The sequence below is a fragment of the Lissotriton vulgaris genome, chromosome 8 (genome assembly GCF_964263255.1).
Source record: "Lissotriton vulgaris chromosome 8, aLisVul1.2, whole genome shotgun sequence".
Lineage (NCBI taxonomy): Eukaryota > Metazoa > Chordata > Amphibia > Caudata > Salamandridae > Lissotriton > Lissotriton vulgaris.
The window spans coordinates 470,843,896-470,864,047 of NC_141696.1; positions in this window are offsets into that span (position 1 = coordinate 470,843,896).

Below are 20,152 nucleotides of genomic sequence, written 5' to 3' on the forward strand. Positions count from 1 at the left end.
AGAAATGTAGTCCCCAGACACTGGCCAACACTTCCCTGAGGTAAGTACCCATCAGAGAAAGAATAGAAAATCTGTCCCCCAGACACTGGCCAACACCTTTCCTGAGGTAAGTACCCAGTGCACTAGGAATAGAAATTTAGCCCCCAGACACTGGCTAACACCTTCCCTCATTTAAGTACCTCGCAGAAATGGAATAGAAAATCTGCCCCAGACACTGGCCAGCAGCTTTAATGAGGTAAGTATCCAGCAGAGTAAGAATAGAAATGTATCCCCAGACACTGGGCAACACCTTCCCTGATGTAAATACCCCTCAGAATAAGAATAGAAATGTGGCCCTCAGACACTGGTCAACACCTTTCCTGAGGTAAGTACCCAGCAGAGTAAGAATAGATATTTAGCCCCTAGACACTGGCCAACACCTTCCCTGAGTTAAGTAACCAGCGGAGAAAGAATAGAAAATCTGGCCACCAGACACTGTTCGACACCTTTCCTCAGGTAAGCACCCATTTCAATAAGAATAGAAATTTAGCCCCCAGACGCTGGTCAACACCTTCCTTGAGGTAAGTACCCTGCAGAGAAAGAAGAGATAATCAGACACTAGCCAACACTTCTCTAAGGGACCAGTGGACTAGGAATAGAAATTGGGCCCCTAGACAATGGCCAAAGTCTTCACTTATGTAAGTACCCAGCAGAGTGAGAATAGAAAACCTTCACCCCAGACACTGGCCAAATCCTTCCCTGAGGTAAGTACCTAGCAGAGTAAGAATAGAAATGTATCTCCCAGACACTGGCCAACACCTTCCCTGAAGTAAGTACCGAGAAGAATAAGAACAGAAATTTAGCCTCAAAACACTGGCCAGCACCTTCCTTGAGGTAAGTACAGGGCGGAGTCAGAAAAGGAAAATTAGGTCCCCAGATACTGGCCAACACCTTCTCTGACATAAGTACCCAGGAGAGGAAGCAGAAAAATATTGCCCCAGGCACTGGCCAACACCTTCCCTGAGTGAAGTACCCAGCAGAGGAAGAATAGAAATGTAGCCCATAGACACTGGCCAACACCTTCCCTGAAGTAAGTACTCAGTGGAGTAGGAATAGAAAATCTGGCCCCACTTAATGGCGAACACCTTCCCTGAGTTAAGTCCCCGGCGGGTTATGAATAGAAAATCTGGCCCCTAGACACCGGCCAACAATTTCCCTGAGGTAAGTGCCCAGCACAGTAAGAATAGAAAATCTGGCCCCCAGACACTGCCCAAGACCTGCCTTGATGTAAGTGCCCAGCAGAGTAATAATAGAAATTCAGCCCACAGACACTAGTCAACTTCTTCCCTTAGGTTAGTAAATAGCAGGATAATAATATAAAATGTGACCCCCAGACAATGGACAACACCTTCCCTGAGGTAAGTACCCGGCAGAGTAAGAATGGATATTTATCCCCTAGATACTGGTCAACACCTTCCCTGAAGTAAGTACCCAGCAGAATAACAATAGAACTTTAGCCTCCAGACACTTGCTAGCAACTTCCCTCAGGTAAGTGCAGGGCAGACTAAGAAAAGGAAAATTATGTCCCCAGATACTGGCCACACCTTCCCAGAGTTAAGTACCAAGGAGAGGAAGCATGGAAATTTAGCCTCCAGACACTGGCCAACACCTTCCTTGAGGGCAGTACTCAGAGGAGTAGGAATAGAAAATCTGGCCCACCGACAATAGTCAACACCTTACCTGCAGTAAAAATCCGGTGGTTAATGAATAGAAAATCTGACCCCCAGACAAGGGACAAAACCTTCCCTGAGGTAAGTAACCAGTGCACTAAGAATAGAAATTTACCCCCCAGACACTGGCCAACACTTTCCCTGATTTAAGTACCCAGCAGAGTAAGAAAAGAAATGTTGCCTCCAGATGCTGGCCAACACCTTTCCTGAGGTAAGTACAGAGCGGAATAAAAATAGAAAATTTGGCCCCCAGGCACTGGCCAATATCTTCCCTGAGTAAAGTACCTGGCGGGTTATGAATAGAAAATCTGGCCCCCAGACATCGGCCAACACCATCCCTGAGATAAGTGCCCAGCAGAGTAAGATAAAAAATCTGGCCCCCAGACACTAGCCAACTTCTTCCCTTATGTAAGTAAATAGCAGAATAATAATATAAAAATGTGACCCCCAGACAATGGACAACCCCTTTGCTGACGTAAGTAGCTGCAGAGTAAGAATAGAAATTTAGTCCCTAGACACTGGCCAACACATTCCCTGAGGTAAGTACCGGGTGGAGTAAGAATTGAAACTCTGGCCCGATACTGGCCAACACCGTCCCTGAGGAAAGAACCCAGTGGGTAAGAATTGTACTTTAGCCACCAGACATTGGCCAACACATTCCCTGAGGTAAGTAATGGGCAGGGTAAGAATTAAAATGTAGTTCTCAGACACTGGCCAACACCTTCCATGAGGTAAGTATAACCAGCGAAGTTAGAACAGAAATTTAGTTCCCAGAAACTAGCCAACAACTTCCCTGAGATAAAATCCTGGCATAGTAAGAATATAAATTTAGCTCCAGACATTAGCCAACACCTTCTCTGCGGTAAGTACCTATCAGAATAAGAATAGAAATGTAGCCCTCTGACACTAGACAACACCTTCCCTGAGGTAACTACCTGGCAGAGCAAGAATAGAAATGTAACCCCCAGAAACTGGCCAACACCTTCCCTCAGTTAGGAATTCAGCAGAGTAATGATTGGAATTATAGCCCCAGACACTAGCCAACACCTTATCTGAGGTAAGTGCACAGCAGAGTAGGAATAGAAATTTAGCCCCCAGACACTGACACTAGCCAACACCTTCCCTGAGGTAAGAACCAGTTGGATTAAAGATAGAAATTTAGTCCCAAGAAACTGGCCAACACCTTCCCTGAGATAAGTACCAGTTGGATTAAGGATAGAAATGTAGTCCCCAGAAACTGGCCAACACCTTCCCCGAGGTATGTACCTGGCAGGGTAAGAATTGAAATGTAGCCCCATACACAGGCCATCACCTTTCCTGAGGTAAGTACGCAGCAGAGTAGGTATAGAAAATATGGCCCCCAGACACTGGTCAATATCTTCCCTGAGGTAAGTACCCAGCAGAGTAAGAATAGAAATATGGACCCCAGACACAAGTCTAAATCTTACCTGAGGTAAGTACCCGGTGGAGAAAGAATAGAAATTTAGCCCCCAGACACTGCTCAACACTTTCCCTGAGGTAAGTACCCAGTATAGTAAGAATGGAAATGTAAATGTATCCCCAGACACTGGCCAACACCTTCCTTGAGGTAAGTACCCAGCAGAGAAAGAAGAGATAATCTGCCCCGCAGACACTGACCAACACCTTCCCTGAGGAAAGTATCCAGTGGACTAAGAATAGAAATTGAGACCCTAGACACTGGCCAAAGTCTTCCCTTTTGTAAGTACCCAGCAAAGTAAGAATAGAAAACCTGCACCCCAGACACTGGCCAACACCTACCCTGAGGTGAGTACCTGCCAATGTAAGAATAGAAATGTAGCCCCCAGACACTGGCCAAACCTTCCCTGAAGTAAGTACCCAGCCGAATAACAATAGACCTTTAGCCTCCAGACACTGGCCAACACCTTCCCTCAGGTAAGTGCAGGGCAGACTAAGAAAAGGAAAATTAGGTCCCCAGATACTGGCCACACCTTCCCTGAGTTAAGTACCCAGGAGAGAAAGCATATAAATTTAGCCCCCAGACACTGGCACACACCTTCCTTGAGGGCAGTACACGGAGGAGTAGGAATAGAAAATCTGGCCCACAGACAATGCTCAACACCTTACCTGAAGTAAAAATCCGGTGGTTAATGAATAGAAAATCTGACCCCCAGACAAGGGCCGAAACCTTCCCTGAGGTAAGTACCCAGTGCACTAAGAATAGAAATTTAGCCCCAAGACACTGGCCAACACTTTCCCTGATTTAAGTACCCAGCGGAGTAAAAATAGAAATTTTGCCTCCAGATGCTGGCCAATACCTTTCCTAAGGTTAGTACAGGGCGGAATAAAAATAGAAAATTTGGCCCACAGGCACTGGCCAATAGCTTATGAATAGAAAATCCGGCCCCCAGACACGGCCAACACCATCCCTGAGATAAGTGCCCAGCAGAGTAAGAATAGAAAATTGGGCCCCAGACACTAGCCAACTTTTTCCCTTATGTAAGTAAATAGCAGAATAATAATATAAAATGAGACCCCCAGACAATGGACAACACCTTTGCTGACGTAAGTAGCCGGCAGAGTAAGAATAGAAATTTAACCCCCAGACACTGGCCAACACATTCCCTGAGGTAAGTACCGGGTGGAGTAAGAATTGAAACTCTGGCCCGACACTGGCCAACACTGTCCCTGAGGAAAGAACCCAGTGGGTTAAGAATAGAACTTTAGCCACCACACACTGGCCAACACATTTCCTGAGGTAAGTAACGAGCAGTGTAAGAATTAAAATTTAGTTCTCAGACACTGGCCTACACCTTCCATGAGGTAAGTACCCAGCGAAGTTAGAACAGAAATTTAGTTCCCAGAAACTAGCCAACAACTTCCCTGAGATAAAATCCTGGCATAGTAAGAATATAAATTTAGCTCCAGACATTAGCCAACACCTTCTCTGCGGTAAGTACCTATCAGAATAAGAATAGAAATGTAGCCCTCTGACACTAGACAACACCTTCCCTGAGGTAACTACCTGGCAGAGTAAGAATAGAAATGTAACCCCCAGAAACTGGCCAACACCTTCCCTCAGTTAGGAATTCAGCAGAGTAATGATTGGAATTATAGCCCCAGACACTAGCCAACACCTTCTCTGAGGTAAGTGCACAGCAGAGTAGGAATAGAAATTTAGCCCCAGACACTGACACTAGCCAACACCTTCCCTGAGGTAAGAACCAGTTGGATTAAAGATAGAAATTTAGTCCCAAGAAACTGGCCAACACCTTCCCTGAGATAAGTACCAGTTGGATTAAGGATAGAAATGTAGTCCCCAGAAACTGGCCAACACCTTCCCCGAGGTATGTACCTAGCAGGGTAAGAATTGAAATGTAGCCCCATACACAGGCCATCACCTTTCCTGAGGTAAGTACGCGGCAGAGTAGGTATAGAAAATATGGCCCCCAGACACTGGTCAACATCTTCCCTGAGGTAAGTACCCAGCAGAGTAAGAATAGAAATATGGACCCCAGACACAAGTCTAAATCTTACCTGAGGTAAGTATCCGGTGGAGAAAGAATAGAAATTTAGCCCCCAGACACTGCTCAACACTTTCCCTGAGGTAAGTACCCAGTATAGTAAGAATGGAAATGTAAATGTATCCCCAGACACTGGCCAACACCTTCCTTGAGGTAAGTACCCAGCAGAGAAAGAAGAGATAATCTGCCCCGCAGACACTGACCAACACCTTCCCTGAGGAAAGTATCCAGTGGACTAAGAATAGAAATTGAGACCCTAGACACTGGCCAAAGTCTTCCCTTTTGTAAGTACCCAGCAAAGTAAGAATAGAAAACCTGCACCCCAGACACTGGCCAACACCTACCCTGAGGTGAGTACCTGCCAATGTAAGAATAGAAATGTAGCCCCCAGACACTGGCCAAACCTTCCCTGAAGTAAGTACCCAGCCGAATAACAATAGACCTTTAGCCTCCAGACACTGGCCAACACCTTCCCTCAGGTAAGTGCAGGGCAGACTAAGAAAAGGAAAATTAGGTCCCCAGATACTGGCCACACCTTCCCTGAAATAAGTACCCTGGAGAGAAAGCATATAAATTTAGCCCCCAGACACTGGCACACACCTTCCTTGAGGGCAGTACACGGAGGAGTAGGAATAGAAAATCTGGCCCACAGACAATGCTGAACACCTTACCTGAAGTAAAAATCCGGTGGTTAATGAATAGAAAATCTGACCCCCAGACAAGGGCCGAAACCTTCCCTGAGGTAAGTACCCAGTGTACTAAGAATAGAAATTTAGCCCCAAGACACTGGCCAACACTTTCCCTGATTTAAGTACCCAGCGGAGTAAAAATAGAAATTTTGCCTCCAGATGCTGGCCAATACCTTTCCTAAGGTTAGTACAGGGCGGAATAAAAATAGAAAATTTGGCCCACAGGCACTGGCCAATAGCTTATGAATAGAAAATCCGGCCCCCAGACACGGCCAACACCATCCCTGAGATAAGTGCCCAGCAGAGTAAGAATAGAAAATTGGGCCCCAGACACTAGCCAACTTTTTCCCTTATGTAAGTAAATAGCAGAATAATAATATAAAATGAGACCCCCAGACAATGGACAACACCTTTGCTGACGTAAGTAGCCGGCAGAGTAAGAATAGAAATTTAACCCCCAGACACTGGCCAACACATTCCCTGAGGTAAGTACCGGGTGGAGTAAGAATTGAAACTCTGGCCCGACACTGGCCAACACTGTCCCTGAGGAAAGAACCCAGTGGGTTAAGAATAGAACTTTAGCCACCACACACTGGCCAACACATTTCCTGAGGTAAGTAACGAGCAGTGTAAGAATTAAAATTTAGTTCTCAGACACTGGCCTACACCTTCCATGAGGTAAGTACCCAGCGAAGTTAGAATATAAATTTAGTCCCCAGAAACTAGCCAACAACTTCCCTGAGGTAAAAACCTGGCATAGTAAGAATAGAAATTTAGCCCCAGACATTGGCCAACACCTTCTCTGCGATAAGTACCTATCAGAATAAGAATAGAAATTTAGCCCTCTGACACTAGACAACATCTTCCCGGAGGTAACTACCTGATTGAGTAAGAATAGAAATGTAGCCCCAAAAAAATGGCCAACATCTTCCCTCAGGTAAGAATTCAGCAGAGTAAGAATAGAAATACAGCTCTAGACACTAGCCAAAACATTTCCTGAGGTAAGTGCATGGCAGAGTAAGAAAAGAAATTATCCCCCAGACAATGTCCAATACCTTTCTTGAGGTAAGTACCCATTGGATTAAGAATAGAAATGTAGCCCCCAGAAACTGGCCAACACCTCCCCTGAGGTATGTACCTGGCAGGGTAGGAATAGAAATGTATCCCCATATACTGGCCAACACCTTTTCTGAGGTAAGTACCCAGCAGAGTAGGTATAGAAAATCGGGCCCCCAGTCACTGGTCAATATCTCCCTTGAGGTAGGTACCCAGCAGAGTAAGAATAGAAATTTGGCCCCCAGACACAGGCCTACATCTTCCCTGAGGTAAGTACCCAGCAGAGTAGGAATATGAAGTCTGGCCCCAGACACTGGCCAACACCTTCCATGAGGTAAGTACTCAGCAGAGTAAGAATAGTAATTTAGTCACTGGCCAACACCTTCCCTGAGGTAAAAACTCAGCGGAGTAAGAATAGAAATTAAGCCCCCAGACACTGGCCAACTCCTTACCTGAGGTAAGTACTTGGTGGAGTAAGAATAGAAAATCTGGCCCCCAGACACTGGCCAACATTTTCCCTTAGTTAAGTACCCAGCGGAGTAAGAATAGAAATTTAGCCCAAAAGACACTGGCAAACATCGTCCCTGATGTAAGTACCCAGTGGATTAAGAATAGAAATTTAGCCCACGGACACTGGCCAACACTTTCCCTGAGGTAAATACCCAGTGGATTAAGAATAGAAATTTAGCCCTCAGACACTGGCCAACACCTTAAATGAGGTAAGTACCCAGCATAGTAAGAATACAAAATCTAGGCCCCAGACACTGGCTAACACTTTCCCTGAGATAAGTACATGGCAGAGTAAGAATAGACATTGAGCCCCCAAACTCTGGCCAACTCCGTATGTGAGATAAGTACTCAGCAGAGTAGGAATAGAAAATCTGGCCCCAGACACTGGCTAACACCTTCCCTGAGGTAATTACATGGCAGAATAAGAATAGAAATTTAACCCCCAAACTCTGTCCAACTCCGTATGTGAGATAAGTACTCAGCAGAGTAGGAATTGAAAATCTGGCCCCAGACACTGGTCAACACATTCCTTAGGTAAGTACCCAGCAGAGTAAGAATAGAAAATGTGGCACCCAGACACTGGCTAACTCCTTCCCTCAGGTAAGCAACCAGCTGCATAAGAATAGAAATTTAGCCCACAGACACTGGACAACACCTTCCCTGACGTAGATACAGGCAGAGTAAGAATAGAAATTTAGACCCAGACACTAGTGAGCACCTTCCCTGAGGTAAGAACCCAGTGGAGTAGGAATAGAAAAACTGGCCCCCAGACAATGGCCAAACAACTCCTATGAGGTAGGTATACAGCATAGAATAGACGTTTAGCCCCCAGACACTGGCCAACAACGTCCCTGAGGTAAGTAACTGGTGGAGTAAGAGTAGAAAGTTCAGCACACAGACGCTTGCCAACACCTTCTCTGAGGTAGGTACCCTTCAGAGAAAGAATATAAATTTAGCCCCCTGACACTAAATAACACCTTCGCAGAGATAAGTACCTGGTGGAGTAAGAATAGATATTTAGCCCCCAGACAATGGCCAACACCTTACCTGTGGTAAGTATTCAGCAGAGTAGGAATAGAAAATCTCCCCCTAGACACAAACCTATACCTTCCCACAGGTAAGCAATAGGAATAGAAAGGCTGGCCCTCAGACACTGGCTAACTCCTTCCCTTAGGTAGGTACTCTGCAGTGAAAGAATAATAATTCAGCCCATAGACACTGGACAATACCTTCCCTGAGGTAAGTGCCCAGTGGAGTGGGAATAGAAAAATGTTCTCCCAGATACTGGCCAACACCTTTCCTGAGGTAAATACCCAGTGTAATGAGAAAAGGTTTTTACCCCCACACACTAGACAACACCTTCCCTGAGGTAAGTACTGCCGGAGTAAATATAAATTTAGTTCCCATACACTGGGCAACACCTTCCCTGAGTTTAGTACACAGCAGCAGAAGAACAGAAGTTTAGCCCCCATACACTGGCCAACACCTTCCCTAAAATAAGAACCCAGTGGAGTAGGAATAGAAAATCTGGCCCCCAGACAATAGCCAACACCTTCCCTGAGGTAAGTACCTGCCGGAGTAAATATACATTTAGTTCCCATACACTGGGCAACACCTTCCCTGAGTTTAGTACACAGCAGCAGAAGAACAGAAGTTTAGCCCCCATACACTGGCCAACACCTTCCCTAAAATAAGAACCCAGTGGAATAGGAATAGACAATCTGGCCCCCAGACAATAGCCAACAGCTTTCAGAAGGTAAGTACCTAGCATAGTAAGAATAGACATTTAGCCTCCAGACACTGGCCTGAGATAAGTACACGGCGGAGTAAGAATAGAAATAGAAATGTAGCCCCCTGACAGTAGACAACACCTTCCTTAAGATAAGTACACAGTGGAACAGAATAGATATTTTGCCCCAGACACTGGCCAACACCTTACCTGAGGTAAGTACTCAAAGAGTAAGAATAGAAAATCTGCCCCCTAGACACAGGCCTACACCTTCCTTCAGGTAAGTACCCGGCAGATTCAGAATAGAAAGTCTAGGCCAAGACACTGGCCAACTCCTACCCTGAGGTAAGTACTCAGCAGAGTAAGAATGATAATTTATCCCACAGACACTGGACAATACCTTCCCTGAGGTAAGTGCCCAGTGGAGTAGGAATAGACAATTCTACCCCAAGATACTGGCCAAACCCCTTCCCTGAGGTAAGTACCCAGTGGAGTAAGAAATTGGAATTTTCAGCCGCCAGATACTGGCCAACACCTTCCCTGAGGTAAGTACCCAGCGGAGTAGGAATAGAAAATCTGTCCCGCAGACACTAGCCAACACCTTCCCTGAGGTAAGTACCAGGCAGGGAAAGAATATAATAGAAATTTAGCCCCAGACAATACCCAACTTCTGCCCTTAAGTAAGTACCCGACAGACTAAAAATGGAAATCTGACCCCCAGACACTGGCTAACACCTATGCTGAGGTAAGTACCCAGCAGAGTAAGAATAGAAATATAACCCCCAGACTTTGGCCAGCACATTCCCTCAGGTAAGTACTGGGCAGATGAAGAATAGAAAATCTTGCCCACAGACAATGGCCAACAGCTTCCCTTAGGTAAGTACTTGGCAGTGTAAGAATTGAAATTTAGCCTCCAGACACTGGAAAACACCTTCCCTCTGGTAAGTATTCAGCAGAGTAGGAATATAAATATACTTTCCCTGAAGTAAGTACCAGGTGTATTAAGAATAGAAATGTAGCACCCAGAAATTGGCCAATTCCTTCCCTGAGGTAAGTTCCTGGTATGGTAAGAATAGAAATGTACCCCATATACTGGCCAACACCTTCCCTGAGGTAAGTTCCAGGCAGAGAAAGAATAGGAAATCTGGCCCAAGACCCTGGCCAACACCTTACCTGAGGTAAGTACCCGGCAGAGTAAGGATAGAAATGTATCCCCCAGACACTGACCATCACCTTCCCTGAGGTAAGTACCCAGCTGACTAAGAATAGAAATTTAGCCCCCAGACACTAGACAACACCTTCCCTGAGGTAAGTACCCGTCTGAATAAGTAAGGAAATTTTAGCACCCAGACACTGGCCAACACCTTTCCTGTGGTAAGTAGCCAGCAGAGTTTGAATAGAAATTTAGCACACAGACATTAGAGAACACCTTCTCTAAGGTAATTACCTGGCATAGTAAGAACTGAAATTTAGCCTAAGACACTGGTCAACACCTTCCCTGAGGTAAGCACTCCTTTCGGAGTAAGAATACAAATCTAGCCCCCCGAACCTGGCCAACACCTTTCCTGAGGTAAGTACCCGGCGGAGTAGGAATAAAAAATTAACACCCAGACACTGGCCAACACCATCCCTGAAATAGTTACCGGATGGAGTAAGAATATAAATTTAGTCACAGACACTGGCCAACACCTTCCCTGAGATAAGTACCCGGCAGAGAAAGAATAGAAAATCTGGCCCCTAGACACAGGCCAACATCTTCCCTGAGGTAAGCACCCAGTGCACTAAGAATAGAGATTTAGCAGCAAGACACTGGCCAACACCTTCCCTTATGTAAGTGTTGTAAATTGACAGCAATGGGTTAGCATTAGCAGAAGCCATCCTGTATTTAGAAGTTATCTTATCCGTTTTGTGAAAGCCATTTTGTATTTCTGGCATCCATTTTAGTTTGCAATGTGCTGCCACATGCTCGCCATGTGCTCTGTCCTCCCTCAGTGTTGACTACTCTCGTAATCTGCCTAGAAACAAACTATATTTAGCATCTTCTACCTTCGCACATGCCCAGAAGGGCCTAGCTAGTAGAATGCACCTGCTTCTCTAGTATTACTCTCAGGCTGGTTTTGCTGCTGTATGGAGAAGTAACTCTCCTCCCACTTTGTTGAGCAAGCAGATCTTGTATGCCCATCTTAGTCATTTTTGCACGCTTACATGAGCCAGGACTGCCCCTTCATTTTATGATGACTATGTAACCCTAAGCATATATAAGGCCCCAGTTTTCTGTACTCCTAAGACTGCCTCATTCAGTTGCTAAGGCTTCTGTGTGACGTAGCCTGACTCATTTGAGGTTAATAAAGATGTAACTTTTATATTTCAGCTTCTGTGCCAATTTCTTCTTTGTTGGTTTAAAATGACCAAGTATCAGTGGGACCCCTAAGAAGGTTTTTTGATTTCTTCATAAGTACCCAGCAGAGTAAGAATAGAAATATGCCCCAAGACACTGGCCAAAATCTTCCCTGTGGTAAGTACCCAGCAGAGTAAGAATAGAAATTTAGACCCAAACCACTGGCCAACACCTTCCCTTAGGTAATTACCCGGCAGAGTAAGAAAAGAAATTTAGCACCCAGACACTGGCCAACTCCTAAACCGAGGTAAGTACTCTGTGGCGTATGAATAGAAAATCTGCCTCCAGACACTGGCCAACACCTTCCCTGAGGTAAGTTCCCGTCAGTGTACGAATAGAAAGTCTGGCACACTGACACTGGTCAATAATGAGGTAACTACCCAGCATATTAATAGGAATTTAGCCGCCACACACTGGCCAACAACTTCCCTGAGCTAAGTACTTAATCCATTAAGAAAATACATTTAGCCCATGGACACTGACCAACACCTTCCCTGAGGAAAGTACCCAGAAGAGTAAGAATAGAAATGTAGACACTAGGCACTGGCCAACACCTTCCCTGAGGTAAGTACGCAGCAGAGTAAGAATAGAAATTTAGTCCCCATACACTGGTGAACACCTTCTCTGAGGTAAGCAATCAGCAGAGTAGGATTAGAAAATCTGCCCCAGACACTGGCCATCACCTTCCTGAGGTAAGTACAAAGAAGAGTAAGAATACAAAATCTGGCCCTCAGACACTGGTAAACACCTTCCCTGAGGTAAGTGCCCAGTTGAATAAGAATAGAAATTTTGCACCCAGACACTGGCCAACACCTTCCCTTAGGTAAGAACTCGGCTGAATAAAAATAGAAAATCTGACCTCAAACACTGGCCAACACCTTCCTTGAGGTATGTACCCAGCAGAGTAAGAAAATAAATGTAGCCCCTAGACACTAGCAAACTTCCTCCCCATCGGTAATTACCCGGCAGAGTAAGAATAGAAAATCTGACCACCAGACAATAGCCAACACCTCCGCTGAGGTAAGTACCCAACAAAGTAAGGATAGAAATGTAGCCCCCAGACACTGGCCAATACCTTCCCTGAGGCAAGTACCCAGCACAGAATGAATATAAAACCTGGCCCCAGACACTCGCCAACACCTTTCCTGAGGTAAGTACACAGCAGAGTAGAAATAGCAAATCTGGTCCCCAGACAGTGGCCAACACCTCCTCTGAGGTAAGTACCAGGCAGAGAAAGAATAGAAATTTTGCCCCCAGATATTGCCCAACTTCTTCACTTAGGTAAGTACCCGCAGAGTAATTATAGAAAATCTGACCCGAGGTAAGTACCCAGTGGTTTAAGAATCACAATTTAGCCCCCAGACAGTGGCCAACACCTTCTCTGAGGTAAGTACCAGGTAGAGAAAGAAATGAAAATTTTCCCCCAGTTATTACCCAACTTCTTCACTTAGGTAAGTACCCGGCAGAGTAATTATAGAAAATCTGACCAGAGGTAAGTACATGGCCGAGTAAGAACAGAAATTTAGCCTCCAGATACTGGAAAAAACCTTCCCTCAGGTAAGTAACCAGCAGAGTAAGAATTGAAATGTAGCCCCCAGACACTAGAGAACATCTGCCCTGAGTTAAGTACCCGCCAGAATAAGAATAGAAATGTAAACCCTAGACACTGGCCAACACCATCCCTCAGGTAAATGCACGGTTGATTAAGAATACAAATTTAGCCACAAACACTGGCCAACACGTTCACTGAGGTAAGTACCCTGCAGAGAAAGAATACAAAATCTGGACCCCAAACACTGGCCAACACCTTCTCTGAGGTAAGCACCAGGCAGCGAAAGAATAGAGATTTTTCCCCAGACACTACCCAACTTCTTCCCTCAGGCTAGTACCTGACAGAGTAAGAATAGAAAATCTTACCCCAGACTCTGGCTAACACCTTCACTGACGTAAGTACCCAGCAGAGTAAGAAAAGACATTTAGCCCCCAGACACTGGCCAACACATTCCCTGAGGTAAGTACTGGGCAGAGTAAGAATAGAAATTTTTGCCCCCAGTCACTGGCCAACAGCTTCCCTGAGGTAAGCATCCAGTGGTGTAAGAATTGAAATGTAGCCCCCATACACTGGCCAGCACCTTCCCTGAGGTAAGTACCTGGCAGAGTAAGAATAGAAAATCTGGCTCTAGACACTAGACAATACCTTTTCCGAGGTAAGTAAGGGCTTAGTAAGTATAGAAATGTTAGCACCCAGACACTGGCCAACACCTTCCCTGTGGTAAGTACCCAGCAGAGTAAGGATGGAAATATAGCCCCCAGACACTAGAAAACATCTTCCCTGAGTTAATTACCCAGCAGAGTAAGAATTGAAATTCAGCTCCCAGATACTGGCAATCACATTCCTTCAGGTAAGTTTCCAGCAGGGTAAGAGTAGACATTTAGCCCAAGACATTGGCGAACAGCTTCCAAGCGCTTAGAACCCAGCAGAGTAAGAATAGAAATTTAGCCCCCAGACACTTGCCAACACTTCCCTGAGGGAATTACCCAGTTGACTAAGAATAGAATTTCGCCCCAGACACTGACCAACAACCTTCCCTGAAGTAAGTTCCTGGCAGGGTAACAATAGAAAATGACCCCCAATACACTAGCCAACACCATCTCTTAGGTAAGTACCAGGCTGTTCTGACCGAGTTTTCTGCCCCTTTTTGAGTGAAGGTGACTTTAGCCTGCTATCATTCTAATAGGAGGACTAGAACTCCAGACCTGGCCTATTTACAAGGTGTCTGATGTAATTCCCTATCCTTTTCTTTATTCTAGGACCTATAAACTTATGTTAAGGGATAGATTCCTTAGTACTAGTACTAATCCGTCCTTTTGTAAGGTTGCTAGAATACTTCTAATGGAGTTATGCTTATTTCGGGCCTTGCAGGCCTCGAACAGGAGAGACTCCATCTTTATTTCTGCCTCGGCAGCTTGAGATGCTTTTAGGTCAAATGTAATGTTTTAGTTATGAGGTGTTTTTCACTTGGAGAGAACCGGCTCAGGCTGGCCCTTATCGAAAGACTGTACTTTTCTTTGTGTCGAAGACATAACATCAGGCCGGCCGGCTGAGAATGTGTCCTTGGCACGGGGTGGTACAAGAATTTGGTGGGCGGCAGGTTACTGGCCGTGACTTTCCATGCATGAACAAGGTTCCATATTAGCGAAAGCACGAAGCAGTCAGTCAGTCAGTTAGTAGGCGGCAGCTAGCCGTTAGCATTATTGCAGTTAATCAACTTAAGGCAGAGAGTCGCCATTTTGAAGTCCAAGAAAGACCGAAGGCTAATACTCTCTTAGAAAGATTGAAGTTATTTTAGCTGGAGCAGCTGGCGAGCTTTGATATTAAGATCAGAGCATGCAGAGTGAAGCAGTTAGTAGAGAGAACGAATACCAGAGGGGCAGAAACTGATTTATAAGATCGAAGCTGGAAGGTGAAGAGAGTCCGTGATTGAGAGGAGAGAGGAGTAGTGCAGAACAGCGAGAGTGCAGCAGACGAGACAGAGAATAAGAGGAAGGTTCCAGTGACTTGGAGGGAAACAGAGGAGACAGAGCATAGCGGTGCAGACGTGTATCCGTGACTGCAGGGGTGATCCTAAGACGAGCCAAGGCACAGACGAGAAGGGAACCCAGATGACTACTGAGTCCAGACTTCATACTCATAAGGTGACGTCGACCCTTTCTTATTAGTGTGCACACACATTCTAACCTTTCCTTTTGCTTTTCAGGCTATGTGTTATATTGCAGTATTATATTGTTGTTGTTAATAATGAATAAAGATACCCCAGTTCTTAGTGAACTAGTGTGTGATTGTTACTTCCTTATGATAAAGTTAACCTTTCTTCTAGTCAGATGCTGTTATGTGAACGGATGTGTCTCCCGTCCAGGTAAATGGTAAATGAGCAAGGGAGTAGAGGAGCACTCGAAATGGGGAATAACCTTTACACAGTGTAATTTGGCCATTCTTGTGTGAGAGAGGATTGACCTGTCTATCTGTCACATAATCTATAATATTGTATTATCTGTAATCCTAGTAGATAGATTTCCCAATATAGAGAGCTGAAGGTATTCATAGGAAAGTGATCGTCGTTGTGTAGCGGCGTTAATGAGAGCATTGACCGTGGTCGATGTGTATACCCACAAGATTGTGGCTTGCGAGAGCACCGGGGGGATACGGTGTTTAATGAGATCGCCTCTAGGGAAAGTGGCGTTAACGAGAGCATTGACTGTGGTCAATGTGTATACCCACAGGATTGTGGCTTGTGTATGTATGAAATAGTGAGAGCACTGGGAGGATACAGTGCATATACTCACAAGATTGTGGCTTGCGCGAGCATTGATGGTGATCAGTGTGTAATGGTAAGTAATCGGAACTGCCTCAGGGTAGTCTAGTCTGGGCCTATGGTGCCGCGAGACTATAAGGTATGAGTGTTGTGTTGTAAAAGATCCAAGCTTGTATATTGCTAATTCCCCATCCTTAGGTAGGTACACAGGTGCCTTTTGTAAGTAGGTCCTGAGGAGGGAGATGGTTACGTTTCGGCTGGGTTAGTGGTGTCTTGGTGAGCTGATTCAATCTGGTCCGAAAATCCGGTCGTTACATCTGGCGTCACGAACCGTTTACGAAAGCCTGTTAGCGCGGTGTTGTTTCTATCTTGTTGGTTTGCGCTCGGCGCGTGCGGAGTTCATTTTGTGTATTATTTGTTCATAGTTGTATATATCTTTTTCTTTTTGGCACGATGTTTTTGAAGAGATCAAAATCTACTTTTAAATTGCCTGTTGAAATTCCCGGCTGGGAATCAACGCCTTACGAGGCATTGGCCCGTGAGTGGGCCGATTCTACTGATTTGAGTGAAAATTGAAGTTCTTGTTTGGAACTTGGGGAGCCGATTAATGTAATTGCTCGTCTACAGAAAGCGGCAGTTGTGAAGGGTGAGGAGCTTCCTATTTTGGGACGCAGAGGTTGGATTGTTTTATCTGCGTACAGGATTGTACATGAGAAATTTTTGAAATTACAGAGACAATATGTGGAAATGGAAGAGAAGTTTGTTGAAGTGCAGAATACTCACACTCTTTTGAGATGTCTGAATAAATTGCTTGCCGACAAACTTGAGACTTATCAGACAATAGCTGAAAGAGCTGCTGTTCGTATTGCTAAATACAAATATAGGAATCGTCGTGGTCGAGTTTGTAAACGGAAAGTGCGTCTGGTAGTGGCGAAAGCCGGACTGGATTGGAATCCTGATGAATGGGATGGTAATATCTGGGACTCGAATGATTCTGGCTCCTCGGCTGAGGAGTCTGACAGACGCGAGTATTCTCGCACCGGACATGACTGTAAATCTAATACTTTTGACAAATCTGATGGTTCCGACGACCATGGTCAGTATTCTAAATCTGATGACATTTCTCAATCTAAATGTCCTTCTAAATCTGTGGATCGGGCTTCTTCTGATGCTCGTACTGAGGTTTCTGCGCATCCGGTTTTTCGAAATTACAGCAGGCTCCAGGTAATCCAAATGGTATTCCTTTGGATAGTTTGGAAGATTTTACGCAACAGGAAGTTAGTGACATTTTGCAACGATTTCGGCAACGGCCCGGTGAGGCCTTGCTTACATTGATGTGCGCCTTTATGAACTGGGTGCTGCGGGCATCATGTTAGATGCAGGAGATGCCTTGAAATTTTGTTCTTTGAGTTCTGATTCTACTGTTCAGGATCATTTCCGTAACTATAATGCTGCTGGTCAAATTAGTCTGCTTCAGTTAGCGACTGATGGTTGTAATCACAAATACCCTACTGGATCTGTGGAGAAGTGTGGCTCACTGGTTAGAGGAGACAGACCTAGAAGCAGAGGTCAGCCCGGGACCAGGGTTCAATTCCCGGCTCGGCCTTGAGTCCTAAAAATGTCCATGGACTCGACAATTCTCGCTCAGGTGCCTACTCGATTCACGGGTTCACACTCTGCGACTCTGGGCAATAGCTTGCTTAATCTCTACAACGGCCCCTCGTAGCGGGATGCCTGGCTTTCACCTTGCGGATACCCTGCCGGTGTTATCTCACAGGGGAATACCAGGACGGGTTCCCTAAGCAAGCGCTTAGAAACCGTTCGGTGATTTGCGCTATATAAATTCCTATACATTTACATTTACATCTGATTGGCCTCTGAATGACAAGCCATGGTACACATTGCGCGATGCGACACGAAGGAGGAGGTGATGAAAACTGCGATTTTTCTGAGTACATCTGACAGATTGTTGGATGGTTTGTTGACATCTTCTGTGCGGAATTGCATTAACCGTTCTTCCCCTGTTGCTTATAAACAGGTTATGATGACTTTGTTGATCAATCAGACTGGCAATGCATTGTCTATGGTGCTTGAATCTGTACGTCAGCTTGGTGAGCTGGGCGAATGGCTTAAACCTGAGAGACAGTCCAGACCTGAGGGTCGTACTGCTGGGAATTATAAGTTCACTAGACGTGATATGTTTCTTGCTTTGTTGGATGATGGCGTGAAAAAAGAAGACATTGATGGTGAACCTAATAATCGCTTGTGGGACATGTTTCGCAGGCGTGGTTTGGATCGGAAGGAGGGTGCTCGACGTGTGCGAAAGAATGAATGTGATCGTGAATATTCTGATGACAGTGGGGATGATAGACGTCGTGATGATTCGGATCGGCGTGATGGATGACGGTATGAGCGAGATGTGTCCCCTCGGCGTGAAAGAGAGAGGGGGAGAGAGGGGGAAAGAGAAAGGGGGAGAGATGACCGTGTTGAAAGCAGATACAGAGATGAAAGGGAGCAGTCCCCCGAGATGAGGAGAAGGGGGGATCGACATAGATTTTCCGAACGAAACTCACAATACCATGCAGATGACAAGAATCCATTTCGTAATGGGGATGGATATGAACAGGACATTATATCGTCCAAAAAATTTGAAAGCATTTACCCTGATTTGTCTTGGTTGTCAGAACGCAATAAAAATGACTAGGAAATAGGTCAAGCTCCAGTACGCAGGTGGGCTCACAAAGACAATAGACTCTATGTAGATATTGACATTTTTGGAAACATTGTAATATACAAAGGGCCCGAGCATTGGTAGATACAGGAGCGGAGGCCACTCTAATTCATGGAAAATCGAAGAAATTTAAAGGACAATTTTTCACAATTACTGGTTTAGGTGGAAAGGAAACCCCCGCAGTGCAAACAAAAATTGAAATGAAAATAGGTAGAATTCCTCTAAAAGAGCATTCTGTTTTAGTTGTGCCACTCTTAGAATACATAATTGGAATTGATATTTTAAAAGGTATGACATTGCATCTAGATGATGGTTGTTATCAATTTGGGAGTAAAGGTTATATATCATCCAGACCTGTACGAGTTGGTCGTTTGAGAATGCCCCCTATAAAAATTCCTCAGGCTACAAAAGTTGTTTCCCAAAAACAGTATTGTATCCCAGGTGGTCACGAAGAGATTAGTTCTACAATTCAGGATTAGGTGAACGCAGGAGTTATAACTCCGGTTACTTCTGCTTGGAATAATCCCGTTTGGCCTGTGCGTAAAAGTGATAATTCTTGGCGTATGACTGTTGATTACCGCGAATTGAATAAACATACACCACCTTTGACTGTTGCAGTACCAGACATTATTACTCTGATTGAAAGAATTCAGAAGCATCCAGGAATATGGTATGCGTCTATTGATATTGCTAATGCTTTATTTTCAATCCCAATTGCCCCTGAGTGTCAGGAACAATTCAGTTTTACATGGAATGGACGTCAAATGACGTTTAGAAGTCTTCCCCAAGGCTATGTACACAGTCCTACGATCTGTCACCGGCTGGTGGCGGAACATTTATCTGAAATATGTGTCATTATATTGACAACATTTTGATTCAAGGTGAGACACAGGATCAAGTTCAGACTCAGTTGGATAAAGTCATCGATCATTTACGTGAAAAAGGTTGGGAAATCAATCCCGACAAGTTGCAAGGTCCGTCACAAAGTGTGAAATATTTAGGCATCAATTGGCATAAAGGTAACAGAGAAGTGATTCCACAAGTGAAGCAGAAAATTCTTGATTTTGCGGTTCCTCGGAACCGAAGAGAAGCCCAGAGCTTTATTGGTTTATTTGGTTTTTGGCGTTAACACATCCCACATTTGAGTCAGATATTGGCCCCTTTATACAGAGTTACTCGTAAAAAGAATGCTTTTGAATGGAGTAAAGCGCAGCAAGATGCGTTTGATTTGGCAAAAGAAGCAATTCAGTATGCTTTGGATTTGTGGCCCGTGCGTGATGGTGATGTGGATCTAAATGTGTCTGTGCAAGGTCTTTATGCTAATTGGAGTTTGTGGCAAAAACAAGGCAAAAATTAAGTACCGTTAGGTTTCTGGACTAAAAAGTTACCCGATGCTGGTGAGCGTTATACACCCTTTGAGAAACAGTTACTTGCATGTTATTGGGCTCTGGTAGATACCGAGCAATTGACTTTGGGACATGATGTGGTATTGAGACCTGAAATTCCTATTATGC